The sequence below is a fragment of the Cinclus cinclus genome, chromosome 4 (assembly GCF_963662255.1).
Source record: "Cinclus cinclus chromosome 4, bCinCin1.1, whole genome shotgun sequence".
Classification (NCBI taxonomy): domain Eukaryota; kingdom Metazoa; phylum Chordata; class Aves; order Passeriformes; family Cinclidae; genus Cinclus; species Cinclus cinclus.
Genome location: NC_085049.1, coordinates 68,419,582 through 68,431,752, shown reverse-complemented (window position 1 = coordinate 68,431,752; position 12,171 = coordinate 68,419,582). Strand labels below are relative to the sequence as shown.

General features: G+C 46.1%; 1 pseudogene; it reads right to left on the bottom strand.

The window, feature by feature from the left end:
• LOC134043846 (endonuclease domain-containing 1 protein-like) lies at positions 1-11,300 on the bottom strand (annotated as a pseudogene).
• Positions 11,301-12,171: the final 871 nt, after the last annotated feature.

The following is a 12,171-nucleotide window of genomic DNA, read 5'->3' as shown; positions in this document are numbered from 1 at the left end:
TCAAAACCAACCCGTTCTGTGATTGCATGATTCTGTAACATGTGGGGAAAGCTCCTGAGCTTTTTCCATCAAGGATGTGAGGCTTATTTCCAGGAAGAGAGTAACAGTTTTCCCCCAATAAAGCTTGGTCAACCTCTCCTCCAGCTTCCCCAGCTTGAGGTTCTCCAACACATTCTTGTCGTTCTCAGCAATGACACCCCGAGCATCTTTGGACTTTGTGCCCATCAGGCAACAGGCAGGTGAGCAGATGTGGCTGGGTGCATTAACTGTCCCACTGGGGATGTAGGTGTTCCCAGGCACAGCACCCATGATGACACAGGTGGTATTGCAGCTCTGGGTTTTCTGGGCCATCATTTGGTTCTCCTACTCTACCCAGGCACCCCTGCTGTGTGCTGTTCTGGGCCACTCTGTTGGTGAGGGTGAAGGTAGCCTCCTTGGTGTTGTTGCCTCTTCAGTGGCCACAGGGAGTCAAGTGACCATGGTTCAGACCCTGGAGGTTTTTGTAGTCTTGGTTGATAGCCTGACTCTCACCAGTTTTCTGAGAAGTGATCTTGTATGATTTTTTGATGGCCTCCTCTTTATCCATATCTTTGCCATAAGTTGGATTGATCAGCTTCACAGGGTAAGAGGAAAAGGTGTCAGTACTGAGGAGGCATGTAATGAAACAGATTACTCTGAACCAGATGTCTCCGATGGTCAAAATACCATTTTTTGTCATGTCAGTGTATGAAAATGGATGAAGCAGACAGAAACTATAAACATGCCCCTCCTGCACAAACACAAAACCTTTAAAGAGAAAGTGGCTCAGAATGTGACAGCGCTCATTTTGACTTGTGATCATTTTGACTTTGTGATCCATCCTGCAGCCTGTGCTGGGAGCATGGATGGATGCATAAGACAAGAAGCATTTACCACTCCCTGGATTTAAAGGTGATTTTGGTGAGACACCTTCCCTGTCAAATCTGCTTCCCTTTACCCCTGTCTCCAGAGCCCAAATCTCCCCAGATCTCTCCCTGGATCCCCTCACGCCACGCTGTGATTCTGTGATTTTATGTGTGGCTGCTACAGGAGTAGCCCAGTCTTGGAACACCAGATGTTGCTTGTTCTAACCCCATACACAGGGTGATGTGACAGGAAATCAGTCCTGGAGCTGAGGTTTCCCTGGAAGTTCTTCAGTTTGTTCAAGGATAAGAATTTTTGCTCAGTAAGCAAAAAGATCTCAATGGAAATGGAATCTGCTACAACAGTGCTAAGAATGTGTCTCAGAGCTGATCTGAGCCAGGGAGCATTCTCTGCAGCATCACTCAAAAAAGGTTACAAATTATCTATCTCTGAGAGGAGCCTGTAACCCACAGAGTCCTGGGGAAAAGAAATATTCCAAAAAGGCCTCTGGAAACAGTTAAAAAATCAAAGATTTTTTTTTTCCAGGTATCCTGTCTCCAGGGTCCAGGAAGATAAGACCAGTGATAGGTTTGGAGCATGCTGGTCTGGTGGCAAGTGGCCTGGCCTATGGAGGGAGATTACATTAATATGATCTTTAAGGTTCCTTCCAACACAAACCACTCTATGGTTCTAAGATTCTATAAAATGACAGCAGCTTTTATCCCTTGCTAATGTGGAGGCTGCAGTGGTGCAAGACCAGATTAATTGTTCATGTTCATGAGACTAGCAAGTGTAAATGATTTTTTTTTCGTAAGTTCAACAGCTCATTGTTCATCTGTAGGGAAGCATATTTAGCCTTCCTCTGGAACTGGACATGATGATCTTCCACATTTTCACCCAAAACTCTTCCCTTACTCTGCCCATGGAAAGGTCCTGAATTTGCTGTCCTTCTGTTCTTTAAGTGGCCCAGCCTGTCTTCCTGAAAGTTGGAGGACATTTGTGAGGGCACTGTAGCTTGCACAGTTCTGTCTGTCTGCTGGATCCTTCTGGACCAAGCCTGGGGCAAAGGTGCTCAGGGGTCACAGCTTATGGATGGAGATCACACCCTTCTGACTGGACTGACACTCAAGCTCCTCACTTTTCTCTGCCTGAAACACTACTCCAGAAATCCCTTCATAGTTAACCTGACCCTCTCATCTCCAGTGCCTTTTCCTCCAAGGCTTTGTCCCTGGGCCATCTCACCCCCTTCTGAGTTTCTCCTCACTTCTCTCCCACCCCTCACAAAGCCTGTTTGACTCTTCACTGGGAGCAGATAAGCTCTGTCAGGGATGCAGAACAGCTCAGGGCAATATGGGGATGAGATCCCAGCGGGACTGTTGGTCTCTCAAGATTAGCCTCTCTTGGGTGCCTTTTCCTCATGGCTTGGACCCCCAGTACGTATACCATACAGAAATACCATGTGTTGTGCATGCTTTCTCCTCAGCTTAAGACACTTCTGTGCTTTTCACTTGGCAGAGTTCAATGGGTCCACATAGTTCTCACTCAGCAAAAAGTGTCAGGAGAGAAGTAATTGCTGGATTAGTGGTTGTATGCCAAAGACATAAAAAAGAGAAACACAATCTAGGAAAGGAGAAGGGAACATGAAGGACACACTTCTATCCTAAAACATCTTCCTGTGGGAGACAACTCTCCAGGGCTCCAGTCCTTGTGAGGCTGCAATTTGTGCCGTGGCACTGCAAGATTAAGAGAGGTGTGTGAAGAGCGCGGGGATTTGGTGGCGCTTTGCAGGTGGCAAAAGAAAGAGGACGGCCCCTTGAATGTGGTGTGAACACAAGTGTCAGAGGGAAGGTTAAGGTGTAGGCACAGTTTATTTGGGCGAGATGGAGCCGAGAAGCTTTCCGTGTCAATTCAGACAAGAAAGGCAGAATGGCACGGTATGGAGGGTTTAGAAGAAAAGCACACGTCCTGGGCGTGGTTGGGCAAAAGCAAAACCTAGGAGCAGAGTGTCCTGTGTGAGAAGTAGAGCACGGCTCACCCCTGGAGAATGAAAGCGAAGCTGGGCACAAGCGGAGGGGAAAGCAGCCGCAGAGCACCGAGTTCATCTGTGCAGCCTACTTGATGGCACTGGCAAGTGGAAGAGGGGCAGCTCAACGGGAGCTACCTTTGCTGCCAGCTATTCCTCGTGCAGCTTTCTGTGGAAAACACTGCCCTTGCCATTAGGCTCCGAGATGCGGAGAACACATTCGTAGCTGTAGGATGGCACGTAGAGCTGGAGAGAAAGTGTGTGTCTCCAGGGAGGTGGATGCAGTTCAGTGAGAGTCCCCAGGGAGGTGGATGCAGTTCAGTGTGTGTCCCCAGGGAGGTGGATGCAGTTCAGTGAGTGTCCCCAGGGAGGTGGATTCAGTTCAGTGCATGTCTCCAGGGAGGTGGATGCAGTTCAGTGAGTGTCTCCAGGGAGGTGGATGCAGTTCAGTGAGTGTCCCCAGGGAGGTGGATGCAGTTCAGTGAGTGTCCCCAGGGAGGTGGATTCAGTTCAGTGCATGTCTCCAGGGAGGTGGATGCAGTTCAGTGAGTGTCCCCAGGGAGGTGGATGCAGTTCAGTGAGTGTCCCCAGGGAGGTGGATGCAGTTCCGTGCATGTCTCCAGGGAGGTGGATGCAGTTCAGTGAGTGTCCCCAGGGAGATGGATGCAGTTCACTGTGGATCCCCAGGGAGGTGGATGCAGTTCAGTGAGTGTCCCCAGGGAGGTGGATGCAGTTCAGTGAGTGTCCCCAGGGAGGTGGATGCAGTTCCGTGCGGGTCTCCAGGGAGGTGGATGCAGTTCCGTGCGTGTCCCCAGGGAGGTGGATGCAGTTCAGTGAGTGTCTCCAGGGAGATGGATGCAGTTCACTGTGGATCCCCAGGGAGGTGGATGCAGGTCAGTGAGTGTCTCCAGGAAGGTGGATGCAGTTCAGTGAGTGTCCCCAGGGAGGTGGATGCAGTTCACTGCGGGTCTCCAGGGAGGTGGATGCAGGTCAGTGAGTGTCCCCAGAGAGGTGGATGCAGTTCAGTGAGTGTCCCCAGGGAGGTGGATGCAGGTCAGTGAGTGTCCCCAGAGAGGTGGATGCAGGTCAGTGAGTGTGATTTACATGTTGAGCAGCTGATCGCACAGCAAAGAGTGAGCGCTCACCAAAACAACCACACCATGGCGCTGCCAACCCGCTAAAGAAGGGAACGCAGCCAGCCCAGCTCGAAAGCCCCGAGCGCAGAGCCAAGTTCCAAACGTCCCTGCTCTCAAATCCACAGTGCCAGCGCAAAAAAGATTTCCCTGATCTTCCTCTTCTAACAGCATGCTCTTTGCTCCACGCTCCCAGGGGAACACGAACTCCTTTGCCTTAACAAAGCTTTCCACTCACTCGGAGTATGCGCCAACCTATTGTTAGACGGGATAATGGTTTATCAGCTTCCCAGTAATGCTTCCTATTTAATTTTTCCTATTTATTCCTATCTTTCAGAATTTGAGAATTTAATGTGTTCCCTTAATTGAATGCAACAAGACCTTTAACTGGTACTCCAGTTACTGTCAGTACCATAATCTCACCCTCATTGCCTCTTCCTTACTGATAATTAAATCAAGGTGTTGATTCTTGAGCCGTCTTTTTTTCAAGCTTGACTTAATTTTCAAATGCCACTGTATAGCAGGTCATCTCACCTTCTTCCTTCTTCCTTCTTGACCTTATTTTTTATTGACCACAAAATCTTTTCCTATCTGTTTTTACATCTTTTTCCAAAGACTAGTTTATTTGATTGAAGCAATATACAAAATGTCTTTCTCTTCTTGATTTTAAGGCACATCTTGCTTTAGCCATTTATTTTATCATTGTACCATGTGTTCACCTAAGATTATTGGAGGAGTTACTCGTCTCCCTAGGTTCAGGGTTCGCTTTTTGTATTGTTTTTCCTGTTGTACATGATATGACATTAAAGAAGCAGTAAGTACCTGGAAACAAAAAAAATCCTATATAATATTAAACTCCTTAGTTTCCTTCATCAACTCGTTCCCTGAAACTCCCAAATGTTGACTTTCTGAAATGAAAAAAAATTCTAAGAAAAATTCCCAAAACCCAAACAATCCAAAGGAACAGCTCTATACAAATTATTTAATCTATCCTTACATCAGATGACCAGTTTTCCTGCAAACTGTCCACTTGTTAAAATTAAATCCGTGAAACCATTAACCCTATTTTTTAAAAATTAGTTTGTTTGAAAATCGTAAATGTAATTGTAAGCAGTAATTCTTATTTAATCTGTATATGAAACACTAGTTTTCTCCCCTAATTGGAATTTGGTTAGGTTCAGTTCATCAAACCCAGTGTTACTGAACCAGTGTATATCATGCAACATATTTCTGAGACACATGTTTCTGCTCAAGGCAGCACTAACATTCTGTCATACTGGCTTCTTTCTCTCCTTACCTAATTCATGTGTTCCTGCTTAACAAAATCAGGCAAAATGTTTTTAGCTCTCTCCTAGACATTTTTCCCACCATGTCATTTTCTCTAAAAGTCTTTTCAGCAGTCATGCTACGTTCAGACTCTTAGAAAACCCATACATCAGGTACTCAAATGCTACATATTCAGTCAATTTCTCTGGGGTTTTAGAGGTGTTTAATGACCAAATGGTCTCTAAATTTGTAGCCCTGATCCATGAGCATTATTTGATTTGAAAATTTTCTACTCTTTCATCCTTTGGTGAAAACCCCCAGAGTCCTGGGACTTATGATAAATATTTGTACTTCTGATTTCCTGCTATCTAGCCTTGCTACCTGAGAGTTGATCTATTTCCCTGGCTATTTGATAATTTAACCCGTTCTGCTGTGGACTTTAATATTTTTTTATTTCCTTTGTGATAATATCACCATTAACATATCTGTTGCATACAGCAAGAGAGGCATTTGTATCTCAAATGTTGTGTACAGAAAACTATTCACAACACCAGATGTTGATGTCCAAAAAGGACACAGAGAATTCCTGCAACTTTATTCAAATAAAGGGGAGAGTCCACTGGGGCACACGCCCACGGGGCTTTCTCTCTTGAGGTTCTAGAGGCTGCCACCTCCTTTTATCTTAAACCTGAATTCAAACCAGTTAAGAGCATTACAGTGACTGCATCATGCTGAAATCTCCCGTTCAACAGTTGCACATCATCTTATAGGAGCACTTCATAGTGATGTTGTTATCTGAATGTAAATCACATTCTGCAGCATCAATGACCCCAGTCAAAAAAATCTCTCCAGCATCAACGTCAGCATCACCAACAGTTCCTTTGTCTCACCACTAAGTCATTAGCTTTGAAATAAGGGATTGAATACAATAGAAGTGGCATATGAGAAGTATTCAGGAGCAGGAGGTTATTACCAGACTTTAAGCCATAAAAACCTTTCCCCTTAGGCCCTGCAGGGTGCTGCTCCAAAGAACATATATATTCATGTGCACAGCAGAAAACAGAGTGAACAGACATGGGTACTGCAGCTGGCAAATGGAACACACATGGATGAAGCCTCACACCCCAGCAATGCTGCAAACTTGCCTTGAATTTGTCAGAAAATCCTTCCTTTCATTTCTGTTCCATTGATAAATAATTTGATGGTTTTACACAGCATGCAATCCACTATCACACGTATAGTATCAATGACTCTTTAAAAAAAAAATACCAGCTGATCTGTAAGTCTCCCATTTAGAGTCTCAGCATGTGTCATGGTTACAAAGGTGAGAAATGGCATACAAAAGCAACTGTCTGCAAATTTACTACTTCAAACAGGATATTCCATGGTCCATGTCAGGCTGCATTGTGTGGCTGTGTTGGTCATGTTAGTCACATGATATTACTTTCAGCCAAAGAGTTTTTGTCAGCTAATTAAAATCCTGAGCTACTCATTATGGGAAGAGAATGATAGTATGTTCCTTTGGGTTTGGGTTTTTCCCATGAGTAAGTCAACACAGAAAAGTGAAAATGAAAATTCACAAAAGCATTTGTGGGGAGGGTGATGGGGTAGTACAACAATGACACGAGTATTTTTAAGCTTACATGCATTGATAAATTTCCTTGCTGCCTTCTCAGTTTCAAAACACTGAACATTTCTTTAGCAGTTAAAATTCATTAATTTCCACTAAATTTTAATATTTTAAATGTCCTACTGACACAAGAGCTTGGCTTTGCAGGATCAGGATCAGTCTCTCTTATCATCCCAGATATCCGTGTATATCTTGATATTAAAGATGATTGTTTATTAATATCTAGATTCTGTTTCAGTCTTTGCTTTTAAAACTAGGGTGGGGGGGGGAACCATGTACAGAAATTGTTAATTTATTTCTTATTTCTTCAATAATAATCTTGAAGGACTGACAGACAAATTGACTTTAAGGAAGACTTTTCTGAGATCTAGAGACTCAGCTCATTTTAATAATGTCACAGCAAACAGTGAATGTGTTGCTGCCTGTTAATGGATGTAAAACTTTTTCCTCTTCCAAAAATACATGGATTATGCTTTAAAGTTTCTGTTTTATTAAGAAAAGTTAGTTCAAAGTATTGATGTTCTAAACACTGTGGGTTTCAGTCTGAAATTAACAGATTCTTTCTGTCTTTTTAAATAGAGGTAATCAAATTCTAAGCTAATTCGATATGGGAAAACCATAAATTACATCTCTGGCTGGGGGGAAGAATTGGCTAGGAAGTAAATGGAATTCAGAATTTGGAAAAAAAACCAAAGTAAGCTGATGTCACGTGCAGAGATTCCTTTGGGTTCCAAATCCTTTCATTTGTGTTTGTGTGGGGTTTTTTGAAGACAGTCTACAATTGGAACCATGATTCACCTGCAGTGTGACCTGCTCTGCTGTAAAAGCATTATTTTCTCAGTGAGCATGGACAGCAGTTACAGTGTAGTCTTTTAAGATTCCCTCTGCTCCACTTATGGTGGCAAAAGCAGTGCCTTGGCTGTAATCATAAAACTGTAATATTCCATTGCATATTCCATTCCATTCCATTCCATATATTGACATCATATAGGATGTTTCCTCCATCTGCTGTGGTCACCATTAATTAATAGATTTCTCAGTTTCTAGGAACAGTCTAGCAAACAATCAATCTGCTCCTTCCCTTGTGTTTATTCATCATTGCTGTGCTGATATACAGACAGATATTCTGTTTATGATTCAACAATTCAATGGGACATCAAGTAAATAGCAAAGCAAAAATAACTAACTAACTAACTAACTAACTAACTAACTAACTAACTAACTAAAGCACAAAAGCACTAAAGGGCTACAGATTAACTTTGATCAAAACAGATATTCTCCTAGCATTGTCTGCAAACATGTCAGCAGGTGAAACAGAAGGCACAATGCAGTTTCTGCCTTGTTTTGGGCATGCCTGGAATAAGGAAATCCTGATTTCACATATGGAAAAAAAAAATGTTGACATTTGAATGACATTGTTCATAGCCTGGAAAAGGTTGCTTTGAAAGGTTGTGCAACTCCTGTTAGGAAACCAGGCTTTATACAAGTCCTTTCCACCAAAGGGCAACAACTGCAGCACATCTGGGTGTGCCAGTGTTGAGAGCACCAGCAAAGATCAAACTGGAAAAGTTGGTGAAAAATCGCAGTGGCCTGGGGGCGAGCAAGGGGGGTTCTGGCTGTGGGACCAGGGGAGTTCTGATTCATTTAAGGGGTGTGTGATGGTCTGTGCCAGCAACCAGAGTAGTGCTGTGGCCTTGGGACACTGAAATACTGGAATGTGGGGTCACGGGGCAGGCTGAGTGTCTGAGCTGCTGGGGGGACCAAGTTTGCCCACATGGAAACATCCAGTCTCATTCTTCCCAGGCACAGAAGGGAGCAGGATGTGGCTGCTAGTGATGCCTGTAATGTAGATGCAGTGTACATGTGTGTTGGGAACACTTGTTCTTCGTGACTGCTTGGACTGAGGGACAGAAAGCAGTGGTAGTTTCCCAGGTTTTGAGTTTGCTCGAGTTTCTCAGGATGTTTCTGGAGCCACCCAGAGTTATCTTCCTTTAAGTGTTTCAATTCCTCATAATTTTCAAAATTCAAACAGACACAGCCCTAAGTGAGTTGATCTGACTTCAGAGCTATTTTACTCTGAGCTGTTGGATGATCTGATCTCCTGAGGTGTCTTCCATCATAATTTATTAGCTGGTAACGGAGGCAATGGAGATGAGACGATGGTACTGACTGTAACTGGAGTACCAGTTAAAGGTCTTGTTGCATTCAATTAAGGGAACACATTAAATTCTCAAATCCTGAAAGAATTGATACGGGAAAAGTTATTCTCTGAACAAGTTTTAAAATCTGGATTTTAAATAGGAAACATTACTGGGAAGCTGATAAACCATTATCCCGTCTAACAATAGGTTGGCGCATACTCCGAGTGAGTGGAAAGCTTTGTTAAGGCAAAGGAGTTCGTGTTCCCCTGGGAGCGTGGAGCAAAGAGCATGCTGTTAGAAGAGGAAGATCAGGGAAATCTTTTTTGCGCTGGCACTGTGGATTTGAGAGCAGGGACGTTTGGAACTTGGCTCTGCGCTCGGGGCTTTCGAGCTGGGCTGGCTGCGTTCCCTTCTTTAGCGGGTTGGCAGCGCCATGGTGTGGTTGTTTTGGTGAGCGCTCACTCTTTGCTGTGCGATCAGCTGCTCAACATGTAAATCACACTCACTGACCTGCATCCACCTCCCTGGGGACACTCACTGACCTGCATCCACCTCCCTGGAGACATGCACGGAACTGCATCCACCTTCCTGGAGACACACACTGACCTGCATCCACCTCCCTGGGGACACTCACTGAACTGCATCCACCTCCCTGGAGACACACACGGAACTGCATCCACCTCTCTGGGGACACTCACTGAACTGCATCCACCTCCCTGGAGACCCGCACTGAACTGCATCCACCTCCCTGGAGACACTCACTGACCTGCATCCACCTCCCTGGAGACACACACTGACCTGCATCCACCTCCCTGGGGACACTCACTGAACTGCATCCACCTCCCTGGGGACACTCACTGAACTGCATCCACCTCCCTTAAGACACTCACTGAACTGCATCCACCTCCCTGGGGATCCGCAGTGAACTGCATCCACCTCCCTGGGGACACTCACTGAACTGCATCCACCTCCCTTAAGACACTCACTGAACTGCATCCACCTCCCTGGGGATCCGCAGTGAACTGCATCCACCTCCCTGGGGACACTCACTGAACTGTATCCACCTCCCTGGAGACACTCACTGAACTGCATCCACCTCCCTGGAGACACTCACTGAACTGCATCCACCTCCCTGGAGACCCGCACTGAACTGCATCCACCTCCCTGGGGACTCTCACTGAACTGCATCCACCTCCCTGGAGACACACACTTTCTCTCCAGCTCTACGTGCCATCCTACAGCTACGAATGTGTTCTCCGCATCTCGGAGCCTAATGGCAAGGGCAGTGTTTTCCACAGAAAGCTGCACGAGGAATAGCTGGCAGCAAAGGTAGCTCCCGTTGAGCTGCCCCTCTTCCACTTGCCAGTGCCATCAAGTAGGCTGCACAGATGAACTCGGTGCTCTGCGGCTGCTTTCCCCTCCGCTTGTGCCCAGCTTCGCTTTCATTCTCCAGGGGTGAGCCGTGCTCTACTTCTCACACAGGACACTCTGCTCCTAGGTTTTGCTTTTGCCCAACCACGCCCAGGACGTGTGCTTTTCTTCTAAACCCTCCATACCGTGCCATTCTGCCTTTCTTGTCTGAATTGACACGGAAAGCTTCTCGGCTCCATCTCGCCCAAATAAACTGCGCCTACACCTTAACCTTCCCTCTGACACTTGTGTTCACACCACATTCAAGGGGCCGTCCTCTTTCTTTTGCCACCTGCAAAGCGCCACCAAATCCCCGCGCTCTTCACACACCTCTCTTAATCTTGCAGTGCCACGGCACAAATTGCAGCCTCACAAGGACTGGAGCCCTGGAGAGTTGTCTCCCACAGGAAGATGTTTTAGGATAGAAGTGTGTCCTTCATGTTCCCTTCTCCTTGTAGAAATGGTAATTTAAATGCTGCAGTTCATCTCTGAGTGACTGGAGGGTGATGTGCTGTAAGAGAAACACTCACCTTGAGCTCAACAAACCACAGTCTAGATCTGCTGCCCGGTCCAGGCTGGTTGATGCAAGCAGAGTACACTGGACTGTGCAAATCTCTGTCGTACAGGGTGGCAAAGTGCTACTGGTTTTTGTAGATCTGGCAGATCCAGGCTGGGTTCTTTGGATGCAGGACATCACCTAGGGTGTTGTTTGCATAGAAAAACTGAGGACATGAAGTTTCAAAGAACGTCACCACCTCACTGTGTCCCAGCCAGAGGCAGCTCACCCACACCTGCAGCAGCAGCAGCCACAGCATTGCGGGAGGATTTCAAGTGAAGGGCTCTTGCTCCCCTGGAAGGGAAATGCAGAGGGACACAGCTTGGAGAGAGCTGGTCATTGTCTGGAGGCTTTTTGTGCAGGTGGATAGGGCTGGTGGAGGAGAGGGTTATGAGAGACCAGGAAAGGTTTAATTTCTGTTCTCCTGGATATGGAAAAATCATGAGGGAAACAAGGGTGAAACATAAAACCAGGGTTGAGGTGCCCAGAGGAGGAGGCAGCAGTGGGAGAACCCAGACTGTGTGAGGAAGGAGCCAAACTCTCCACAAGTATAATCACCTCTCACAGCAAAGTTATCTTGCAAATGAGTCACAGCCCTGGGACAAGGTCACCTTTTCCCACCTCCCTACTGCTTTGAACACCTTCTCACAGCAGACACCTGCAGCTGGTCACAGAGTCTGCTCAGCCCCCTGCAATTCTGAGCTGGGATTTAATCTCCTGGGGGATTGGACAGGGTAGGAACAGCAGCGTTGCTCTTCCTACACGTCTCTAGCCCCATCCAGGTTCACACAGACATCCAGCTCCTCCAGTCAGACCCTATATTGAACCCAAATGGTGCACTTGGGGTCCTGTGACCCCAGCTGACATTGGGCAATGGGTTTCCTGCTGCTCACCTTGCATTTCCATGTTATCCAGCCCCAGACTCTGAGCCTCCAGAGACATGGAGAGAGAAAATGAAGGGGCCGAGTAGATGGTAGCAGCAAGCAGGAGGGATAATACCTCTATCTTATCAGCACAATGTCTGCTGCACTGCAAGCCCTGGCGGGGGCAGCTCTTCCTGTGGGTGCTTGGGATTCCTGCTGATGCCCATCTTCAGCTTTGATGATTGATTTTCCTGTACAGTCAAAGGC